This window comes from Hakea prostrata, unplaced genomic scaffold (assembly GCF_041222555.1).
Source record: "Hakea prostrata isolate BN-2017 unplaced genomic scaffold, UWA_Hpros_2 contig_212, whole genome shotgun sequence".
Taxonomy (NCBI): domain Eukaryota; kingdom Viridiplantae; phylum Streptophyta; class Magnoliopsida; order Proteales; family Proteaceae; genus Hakea; species Hakea prostrata.
Window position 1 is genome coordinate 52,435 of NW_028291331.1, and position 11,793 is coordinate 64,227.

Below are 11,793 nucleotides of genomic sequence, written 5' to 3' on the forward strand. Positions count from 1 at the left end.
AGTTGACTCCACTTGACTTAGAGTTAGAAGAGACTTTGGCCAACCTTAGAAGGCAAAGAACCATGGCAAACTATGAGCCTCCAATGAGGCCCTTGAGTGAGCATTTCATTCCTACGATATATACTCCGGTTTCTTGTATTAAGTTGCCTAACATAGAGGCGGCTCAATATGAGATCAAATCTAGTGTGATTCAAATGCTACCATCTTTTTACGGACTTGCCAATGAAGAGCCTTATAAGCACTTAGATGAGTTTTTAGAGGTGTCCTCCACAGTTAAAATTCAAAACCTCTCAGTTGATGCTTTAAGATTACTTCTTTTTCCATTCTCCCTTAAAAATAAAGCTAAGCATTGGCTTCATTTTTTAGACAATGTTAAAATTTCCACTTGGGTAGAAATGCAACAGGAGTTCCTTAAAAAGTTCTTCCCCATTGGCCGTACCAATAGCATTAGGAGAGCGATAACGAGTTTCTCCCAACAAGAAGGAGAACAATTTCATGAGGCTTGGGAAAGACTAAAAGAATTACTTAGAAAGTGCCCCCACCATGCTATTCCTAAATGGCAATTGGTTCAATGCTTTTATGATGGCCTTAGAGACCGACATAGGCAAATGGTTGATTCTTCTTGTAGTGGGACTTTCATGCACAAGAATGAGAATGAGGCATGGGAACTTTTTGAGACCCTTAGTGAAAACTCCCAACACCATGCTTCAACAGCTAGGACTGAGATTCCATCCATTGGGCAACCAAAGAGGAGTGGTCTCTATGAGATTAATCCTACCATTGAGATGAGCACTAAGGTTGACTTGCTATCAAAGAAATTGGACCATCTCTTGTCATTAGGACAACAAACCCCATCTCCACTTCCTACAAGTTTCTCTCCACCTAATCAGATTGAAGCATGTGCTTTATGTTCTAGCCTATCCCATCATGTCACTGACTGCTATTTGGCTACACAATACCCTGGGTTTGTTAAGGAGCATGCACATTTGGCCCAAGGAGTCTCTAAATTGGGGAATGATCCATATTCCAATGCCTACAACCCAGGATGGCGAAACCACCCCAATTTTTCATGGCGAAACTCAATGCCCAATCCCTCTAATCAAATACCTTATAGGCCACCTCCATTTAATATGCACCAAAATGCCTACAGGAATGAGCAACCATCATCTTCACAACCTTCACATAATTCATCATTTGAGGATAAGGTACTAAAAGCACTTAGTGGCTTAGAGCAAAACACTCAATTGTTGCATTCCCATTCTCAATCCATTAACAAATTGGAAACTCAACTTGGTCAACTAGCTGATGCCATCAGTAGGAGGGAGGTTGGTCAGTTACCTAGTCAACCAATAGGTAACCCTAATCATCAAATTGGGTCTAGGAAAGAACAAGTCCAAGCAGTCTCGGTTGTGACACGCAGTGGGAAGGAATATTATGCACCTTTGCCTACTCCTAAGCCATTGCCCATTGATCTTGAGAGTCAAGAAGAGGTTGATTTGACTCATGAGACTGGCAATGATGCACACAAGCCTAGTAAAGAAACACCACCTGTGAGTATTTCCCATCAATTTCCTTGTAAGTGGTTGCACATTCCGATTGTAGAGGGTCCTACTCCTAAATCTTACACTCCCAAAGCCCCCTTCCCTGAAGCTCTTGAGTCCTCAATTCCAGATTCTAGAAAGAATGCTAAGATGCAGGAGATGATTGATTTATTCCAACAAGTTCGTATCAATCTCCCACTATTAGATGCTATCAAGCAAGTCCCAGCTTATGCTAAGTTTCTAAAAGATTTGTGCACCCAAAAGCGTAAGTTGAAGACTCAAACACCTAAAACTGTGCACCTAACTGAATCAATCAGCTCGGTAATTTCCAACCAACTGCCCCCTAAACTTAAAGATCCAGGTACACCTTTAATTTCATGTGTCATTGGAGATTTATCCATAAGTAAAGCATTGCTTGATTTGGGAGCTAGTGTGAATATTTTACCCGGTTCAGTTTATGATAAGTTTGGTCTAGGAGATTTGAAATCCACTGATGTGATTCTACAATTGGCAGCCCGTTCAATCAAACGGCCCCGTGGGCTACTTGAAAACGTTTTGGTAAAGGTTGAGGATCTATATTTTCCTGTTGATTTTTTGATCCTAGATATGGACAATACAACTACCAATAAGTTACCACCAGTCATTCTTGGACGGCCCTTTTTAGCCACTGCGACTGCTTGCATCAATTGTAGATCGGGTGTCATGGACATATCATTTGGCAATAAGAAACTTAGAGTCAACATCTTCAATGCATCCTTAAGCTCAAATAGGGATGAAGAGTGCTTTGCGATTAACTTTATTGATGAGGTAGTGGTTGATTATACTCCGAACATGCTTATTGATGATCCCCTACAACATTGCTTGCCATTTGGGGAATCTAACCTAAATATTGAGGAAGTCAACACATTGTTGGACTCTTCCACTTCTTTGGAGCAGTCACCATTCACATTTAGATTTGAGCCTCCACCTCCATTGGCTGCTTCTTCTTGAGTCTGGCTGAAGACTCTAAACTTAACGCTTTATGGGAGGCAACCCATTTGTATAGATGTTATTTCTTGTTCTTTTTCTTCTCTTTTCTTTGTTTGTTGTTAGGTTTTACTGTTGCGTGCTCTATCATGATTTCAAACATCGGGTACACTCTTTCCTCTATTTGCTTCTATATTTTTTTTGCATGCACTAAGGTCATTGCATAATTTAAGTGTGGGGTGGGGGGTGTCAACTCGAGTAAGACTTGTTGATAGTTGGTAGAGCATTGTCACAAAGATAAAAAGTGCCCAATTTTTTCTGGCTTTGGTAAGATAAATGTTTTAATTCCTTGCTTAGATACAAAATGAGAGTTTAAGAAACCCCGTCTGATGTAATGAACACCCTCTTGAGAGAATAGTAATGGGTTTTACATTTTGAGACCGAGGTTAAATCGGAAAATAGGAATTCTAGGTAGTCCAAAAGGTTTGACCATCTAGTTATCTTGTATTGCCTTGTGCTTATGGTGACAAGTTGAGACCGATTTTAGACTATTTAAATGTGAAGTGAATTGAAGTATAATGTGAAAAAAGAAAAAAAAAAAAAAATGCTGAAGTTTAAAGGTTAGACCTCCTTCTTAGTAACCGGGTCTCGGTGTCACCAACATCGTGCTTCGCGTCAAACAGTTGGGGTGTCTTTGGTCCAGTCTTGGCCTGTAGCCTAGTTGGCTTGAGTAAGTAAGTTCGAGGGGTATTCTACACCTAGTCCCTTAAAGCCATCTGGCTTGAGAGCGGCTGACCCAACACTTGTTACATAGGCCATCTAGAAAGCTTAAGAGGCAAGACATTGCACGGACTAGAACTGTGACCATTAAAGAAAGAAGTGAATTAATGTGCTTATAAATGTGAAATGTCTAAGAAGGTCAATATTGCTTAGATCTTGAGTTCTTGGTATTATTTGGTACATAGTTTAGTCTTATCTAAGGGTGAACTGGTAGACTGAAGATAAGAAGAGACTTCTCGATTGAATTGTTTGCCTAGAGCTAGACTCAAGAGAGGGTGTAAGAGCTTAAGTGTAGGGGTGCCTATATTCCCTTTAATCTTTAGTGGCATGTCTTTGTCTTGGAATCTATTTTTCTACTCTTACTACTGCCAGAATAATTAGAAGAGCACTTAAGAATTTTGTGTGTATATTATCTGCAAACACTCACGAGACACAACTCGTCCACTAGGGTAACCTAGGGGTTTAAAGGTTTGTTGCACATGCTAAGTGCAACCGTGATTCCTACGAAAGTGAGTTAGGTTTTTCTTTCTTTATTTTCTGTATTAGTTTTATTCTTTTTGTTTTGCTCGAGGACTAGCAAACACTCAAGTGTGGGGGTATTTGATAAACATGCATTTACCATTATTTATTTGATTTAATTCTTCATACTTATTTAATTAAAGAGATCTAATTGAGTATTTTTGTGTATTTTTCAGGAATAAGGAGATTTTGGATATTAGAGATAATGTGGAGTAAAGTTGGCAAATATATTAGATATTGGTGGATTTTAAATCATGGCATTCAATCTTGCTGCTCAAGAAATCATGAAAAGTGAGATCTTAGCCAAATTGGAAATAGGTGGAGGTCTAAGGAACAAAATTGGTAATAAATCTGAAAATCGGGTAAACAGACCTACCTTTAGTATTTTGGGCATATCTCTCTCGTATGAGCTTGGATTTCGATAATTCAAGATGCTATGAAACGATATTGAAAATATTTACAACTTTCTAGTTTTGAGTTTTTCCAAATTCCGAAAGAATAAAGGTCAAATCGACGGGTAAAGAGAGGGGATTCATTGTGTGTGGGAGACATAAAAGAGAAGCCAACCACAGAAAAGAAGACGGCAAATGTGGCTCTCATCTCTCATTGCTGAAGAAGAAGACCACATCTTTCTCTCTCTCTCTCTCTCTCTCTCTCTCTCTCTCTCTCCTCTCTCTCTCTCTCTCTCTCTCTCTCTCCCTATGTTTCATCTTTATTTTTCTTATGAACTTTGTAATAATGAGTAGCTAGTTCCTTTTCTTTGGGATGTAGATGAACCATGCTTATTTCATTAATTTGATTGTTCTATCTTTTCTAGTTGATTGTGTTTGAGTTTGGCCAAAGATGTTCTATAGCTCAACGAACTAAGCGTGCCAAGCTTCCGCGAAGGACGATAGTCTTGCGAAGATAGGGCATATCTAGGAAGACCATCCCTAATTTAATTTGAAGTATAGAGTTATATCGGTTAGGGAAAAGCATTGGGGATTCGAAATCCCAAAGATCTTCACATATTCACAGTTAACATTTTACATTAGTTAATAGATTTAGTTTAAATTTAGTTTTGTTAAATTCAATCTTAGTAACTTGGCCTTTTAGTTCCCCATAGTTCGACCCCCCCGTACTTTCCCCTTCTAAATTAATATAATATTTTATTTTTTTTTTTTGCGCCCCCCCCCCCCCCCAAAAAAAAGAAGGAGGGGGGGTGCTTTACCCAACCAAAAAAAACCTAAAACAACAAAAAAAAAAAAAAAAAAAAAAAAAAAAAAAAAAGAACACACCACAGGACCCCTCCCCCACCCCCCTCCCCCTTCCCCTAACCAAAAAAAAAAAAAACAAAAAACAAAACAAAAAAAAAAAAAAAAAAAAAAAAAAAAAAAAAAAAAAAAAAAAAAAAAAAAAAAAAAAAAAAAAAAAAAAAAAAAAAAAAAAAAAAAAAAAAAAAAAAAAAAAAAAAAAAAAAAAAAAAAAAAAAAAAAAAAAAAAATTTCAAATATACACTAGATTAACATATTATAAGTCTATTCAAGAGATAGGATGAATTGTCCTTACCTACATATAATAAGATTGTCCGTAAAATGAAATCCGATAACAATTATATGACTTTTCTTTCAAACAGTGTTTACTTATATATAGGGTTACAGTAACATATAAGTTAAATGAATCAATTTGAATCAAAACCAAAAACCATTTGGTCTCTGTTTACCAGCCGGTCGCTTAGGTTGAGCGACCGCCTCAAAAACAGTGAGTTTCAATCCGAAACTCAGGCCTCTAATTACTTGTTTTCAATCCGGAATTCGAGTAATCTTGACCTAAGTCTCAAATCTAAAACTCCCTAAGCTAAAGGGTGAGGGAAAACTAACCATTACCATCAATAGATTACCCAGAACTCTCCCCTTGACTGGATTATCCTTCTCACGAAAACAGGGTTTCCTTTACGGGTAATTCATCTCAAGTAGATTGAAAAGATAGTTAAAAAGATCCAAGGGGGTAACCACAAAGACGAGGGGATGGGTTAACACTAATTTAACTGACAAAGAGAGTAATAAAGAACAAAGGATTAATTCATTACCTCACACCAAAAAGTCAGAAAAGGAAAGGACTGACCTCCAAGTCACTGCCAGCACTCCAGAGTCTCTTTCGGAACTTCCCCGCAGCCGTCTAATCTCCAAATTAAGCAACCACGAATAAAATATTCGTTACGTAGACGAGGGTTGCCTTTTATAGAAGTCAGGGGGCAAAATAGGGCAAAATCCCCGAAAACAGACCGGGTGGTCGCTTGGTTTAATCGACCGCCACTAGCAACCGCCCCCATGTAATTTGCCATACAAGGGTGCTTTTGCTAGGGGGTTGATACCCAAGGCCAACCTAGCCTTAAAGAAGAGATGGGGGAGATCTTACCTTCATTACGGACATCTCCGAACAACACTTGACTTCCAGAATTCCAAAAACCAAGCAAGGCAAGCTCTTCAGACAAAGGATCCAGATCCATGGGTTCAGGGTATGGATCATGGACTTCAATCTGGACACTCCACAAATTCATCCGACTAGACCTTTGGGTTCTCGGACCTGAAATACGGATCTCGGGTTAGAAATATGGGGGTTATTACAGTAAACGAGTACAGTTCTGCAGATGCACTTGAAGTTGTAAGATTTAAAAACTATAAATGAGTACAGTTCTACAGATGCACATGAAGCTGTAAGATTTGAAACTGTAAATGAATAAAGTTCGTTAGATGCACATGAAGTTGCAAGATTTGAAATCGTAAATAAATACAGTGCTGCAGTTTGTTAAATTAATTCTCTATTGAAATTATGTGGAGAAAATATTGATGAAAATATGCCAGTAAATTTTCAAGCTTCAAATTTGTTGTTACAATAGCAATATTGTAAAAGGAGTTTTAAGAAATTCTTTGAATGATATCATGCCTATTTGTAACTGAGTAAAATAATAAACCTTAATGAAAAGTCATGAAGCTCATATTATTACTACTGCTCCATTCCCTAAAGTGAATGTAGCAATTCATTATATGCCTAAAAGAAGGCAAAATTATAATTATAGTCATGACTGTGGAAGTGGAAAAGGCAAAAGACAGAAATATTACAATTCTTATGATGAAAATAAATAAGAGAATAATAAATGAAAATAAATAAGAGAATAATAAGGATTATCAATATAACTCTTCAAGGAGCAAAGATAATATATGTTATCGATGTGGTATGAAATGTTATTGGGCACGTATCTGTCATACTCCACAATATTTTATTAAGTTTTGTCAAACTTCAATCAAAGGAATGGAGATAATGTAGAGATGAATATGACTTTTCAAAGCAATGATATTGAAGCAAAATTTTGCCCATAATGCAGTTGATTTCGATGACCTTACAGATACTACACATCTAGATGTTGCAGACTTGAAAAAGATAATAATTGAAGATTTGATTATGTTATTGGAGTTCAAATAAAAATAAAATTGATATTATGTTACTTTGTAATTCTTTTTCCCTCAAATCTCATCTTATATGTTAGTTTATCTTAAATTTAATATTTTTTTTCTTTCTAATTTTTTTTATTGATTTCAATATATTTTTTGATGTATTTTGTTTAATTTTGATGAAGAAAATATGGTATGACGCATATTATACTGAGAAAAAAATTCTCTTATTTGATGATGCGGAAACCAATGTTCATACAATACTTGATAGTACAACATTGATTGAAAGCTCCTGAAGAGCTAATATATTATTATTTGGGATATCAAATTGGCAATAAATAATGCATTATTTTGTAGTAAGTCTCAAAGAAACTTATTAAGTTTCGAAATTATTTGCCAAAATGATTATCAGATTGAGACTACAAATAATGGTAAAAGTGAATATCTATACATTTCTACAAAAATGTTAGATATTTTCTCCTAATTTGTACTACATGAAGATTCGTATGGTTGAAACACATACTTGAGTAAATCAAAAGAACATTGATTCTGATAGTTTTATTATTTGGCATGATCGTAGTTAGACCATCCCGGATCAAGTATAATGCGAAAAATTATTGAAAATTCATTTGTCATCCATTGAAGAACCAAAAGATTCTTCGATTAAATGAATTTTCTTGTGCTGCTTGTTTTCAAGAGAAATTTATTATTAGAATTCATCAGCTAAAGTTGAGATTGAACATTCTACATCTTTGAAACATATACAAAGTGAAATATATATACGGGCTCATTCACCCATCATGTAGATCATTCAAATACTATATGATTTTAGTAGATGTATCTATAAAATGATCACATGTATGTTCATTATGAACTCGTAATTTTGTATTTGCAAGATTGATTGCTCAAATAATTAGATTAACAACACAATTTATGGATTATAAGATAAAGATTGTTTGTCTTAATAATACCAGTGAATTTACATCTCAGGCTTTATAATTATTGTATAAACAACTGAGTTTATAGTTGAATAGCCTATTGCTCATGTTTATATCCAAAATGGTTCAGTAAAATCATTTATTAAATGTCTCCAAGTAATAGTTAAACCATTGTTTATGAGAACAAAGCATCATTTATACGCATTAGGCCAAAAGATTGTCATAAATTCTCCTTATTACAATTGGCTTATGGTCATAAGCAAAATATTTCTCATCTTGAAATTTTTGGATGTGCGGCTTATGTTCCAATTACTCCATCACAGTGCACAAAAATGAGTTCCCAAATAAAGTTGGGAATATATGTTGGATATGAATCTTCTTATGTAATTATATCTTGCCAATGATAGGATATTTATTTAAAACAATACTTGTTGAGTATTATGTTGATGAATTAATTTTTTCTAACATGAGGGGGGATAATAAACAGTTAGAAAAAGACATTGATTATAATGCATTATCATTTTCTCATTTTAGACCCTCGCACTGAGCAATGTGAACTTGAAGTTCAAAGGATAATGCAATAAATATTATGAATTAACTGCCAGATTTATTGACTTGCTAAGAGTTACTAAATCTCATATTCCAGCTGCAAATGCTCCAATTAGAATTGATGTCCCAGCAAGATAATCTATCAGTGCAAATGAAATTAAACCACGTTTAAAACGTGGAAGATCAATTGGTTCCAATGATAAAATCCTAGAAAAAAAAGAAAGGAGCAAATGATCAAGATGATCATAATATGGAGACAATTGATTATGAAAATCCTGAATACATAACTTCTTAAAACCCCAGAAGAGGTTCAGGTACCTGAAAATAATGAAGAGATCTCAATTTGTTATGTCATTGTAGGAAAAATATGGAACTGAAATATAAAGTTGTCGACAACATTTTTGCATATTATGTTATTATTGAAATAATGAACAAGACGAGAATCTTGAACATAAATTTGTTGATGAATGTAAATGAAGAAATGATTGGCCAAAATGTAAAGACACAATTCAAGCAGTATTGAATTCGCTTGAAAAATTAAAGTTTTTGGACCTGTAGTCCAACATCTGAAGGTATAAAGCCAGTGGGGGTACAAATGAATTTTCTTGTGAAAAATGAAAGGAGAAAAAGAATGAAATTATGATATATAAAGCATGAATTATGGCACAAGAATTTTCGCAGAGGCCTGACATTGATTACATTTTCTCTTGTGGTGGATGCAATCACCTTCAGATATCTTATTAGTTTGACAGTATATGAAAATTTTGACATGCGTCTAATGGATATTATTACAACCTATTTATATGGCTCACTCGAGTGTGAAATTTATATGAAAATCCTTAAAGGATTCAAATTGACTGAAGCATATAAAAATTCTTAGGAAGTTTGTTTAATAAGGCTTCAAAGATGATCAAGGCATATATGGTATAATCTCCTTAGTGGATATTTAGTAAATGAAAAGTATAAAAATTATCCAATTTATTATTGTGTCTTTATTAAAGGATATTGATCTAATTTTAATAAGTGTAGAAGATGATGATTTAAATATCATTGGAACTCCTGAAGAGCTTCCAAAAGCAGTATACTATTTGAAGAGGGAATTTGAAATGAAAGATCTTGGAGAGACAAAGTATTGATCATTTGATGAATAAAATATCCGTTCATTAATTAACTTTTATAGAGAATGGTTTTGAAGCGATTTTACATGGATAAAATATATCCATTGACTACCCCAATGGTTGTAAGATTGTTTAACATAAATAAAAGATTCATTTCAACCCCATGAAAACATGAAGAACTTATTGGTCTTGAAGTATCATATCTAAGTGCAATTGCGGCATTAATGTATCTTGCTAATAATACACAATCCGATGTAACATTTTCTATAAGTGTATTAGCAAGATTTATCTCTTCTTCAATATGAAGACACTGAAATGTTATAAAACATATATTTTAGTATATTCAAGAAATTATTGACATGATATTATTTTACGAATGTTGACATCAACTTACTTGTTATGCAGATGCATGATATTTATCTGATCTACATAAAATTAGATCTCAAACAGGCTATTTATTCACAAGTGAATGTTAGCTATTTTATGATGTTAAAAAATTATGGCTATCACTTTTTCAAATCAAGCAGAGATAATAGTGATTCATGTAGTAAGTCGATAATATATTTGGTTAAGATCAATGATACAACACATTCAGGAAGCATGCAGTCTTCTACTAGAAAAAGGGATTTCAACAATATTATATGAAGAATATGTTGCTTACACAACTCAAGTGAAAGGATAATACATCAAAGAAGATAGAACGTAACATATTTCACCGGAATTCTTCTTCACTCATGATCTTCAACAAAATGGTGAAATTGATGTTCATTGAATTTGTGCAATTGATAATTTGACAAATTTATTTATTGAGACATTACTTACTTCAAAGTTTGAGAAGCTGGTATATGATATTGGAATGTACATATTCAAAGATACTCAATGATGTTATCATCAGGGGGAGTAAAATATGTGCTGCATTTTTTTCCCCCTTTTCCAAAGTTTTGTCCCATTTGATTTTCATAGTAAGATTTTTAATGAGGCAGTTACCAATACATATTATTTAGATATGTATACTCTATTTCCTTCACTAATATTTTTTCTCACAGGGTTTTTTCTTAGTAAGGTTTTAACGAGGTACATTATCTATTGATGGACATCCAAGGGGGAGTGTTATAAATAATATTTATTTATAGATATCCATTACTCCCAAAGAGATTGTACTTCCAATTGAAGATCTTAACTACCTCAAGATGCAATCTTGGTGATTCACATTCTCATATTATTGAAGATCATAGTCATCTCATTACACAATGTTGGCAGTCAATATTTCCATTCTATGCACCTTCTAGCTTGGGTGACAATCTATCCTTGCATATCAAAATTATCTTATTGTGTGTAAGAATCATATATTGTATTTTTTTGTAGACTCTGATATTACCATATTAGAGAAGATGCTAGTTCCATTATAAATATATAATGACTAACTCAATAGAAGGGAGGAACTCATTCCATTCTATGAACCTTCTAGCTTGGGTGGCAATCTATCATTCCATATCAAAATTATCTTATTGTGTGTGATAATCATATATTGTATTTCTTTGTAGGCTCTGATATTATCATATCAGAGAAGATGCTAGTTCCATTATAAATATGTAATGACTAACTCAAGAAGGGCGGAACTCATCTTGTCTTTCTTCATTGTATTCAATATATCTGCTTTATTTTATAACAATAATGACACTTTTTTTCAACAAGATATAAATAAATTAAAGCATCAATACAAAAAATATATATATAAAAAAAAAACACAAAATATAAAATCAAATAAAAAATAACCAAAAAAATGAGAAAAAGAGAAACAATGAATAAATTGAGAAAGAAAAAGAGTACCTAATTGTGGAGAAGAGAAAAAAAAATGGGAAAATGAAGGAATTAACATAAAAATAAAGAAATTAAAGAAATTATAGTAAAATTTGAAAAATCCCCCCCGGGTCCCTTAGTGGCTCCGCCA

The 11,793-nt window shown here is 33.9% G+C and overlaps 1 non-coding gene across 1 annotated transcript; it reads right to left on the minus strand.

Annotated features, from left to right (window-relative positions):
• Nucleotides 1-443: 443 nt before the first annotated feature.
• LOC148998648 (small nucleolar RNA R71) lies at nucleotides 444-550 on the minus strand. Its single transcript, XR_016171140.1, has one exon. It is a non-coding gene; the product is annotated as a small nucleolar RNA R71 (small nucleolar RNA).
• Nucleotides 551-11,793: the final 11,243 nt, after the last annotated feature.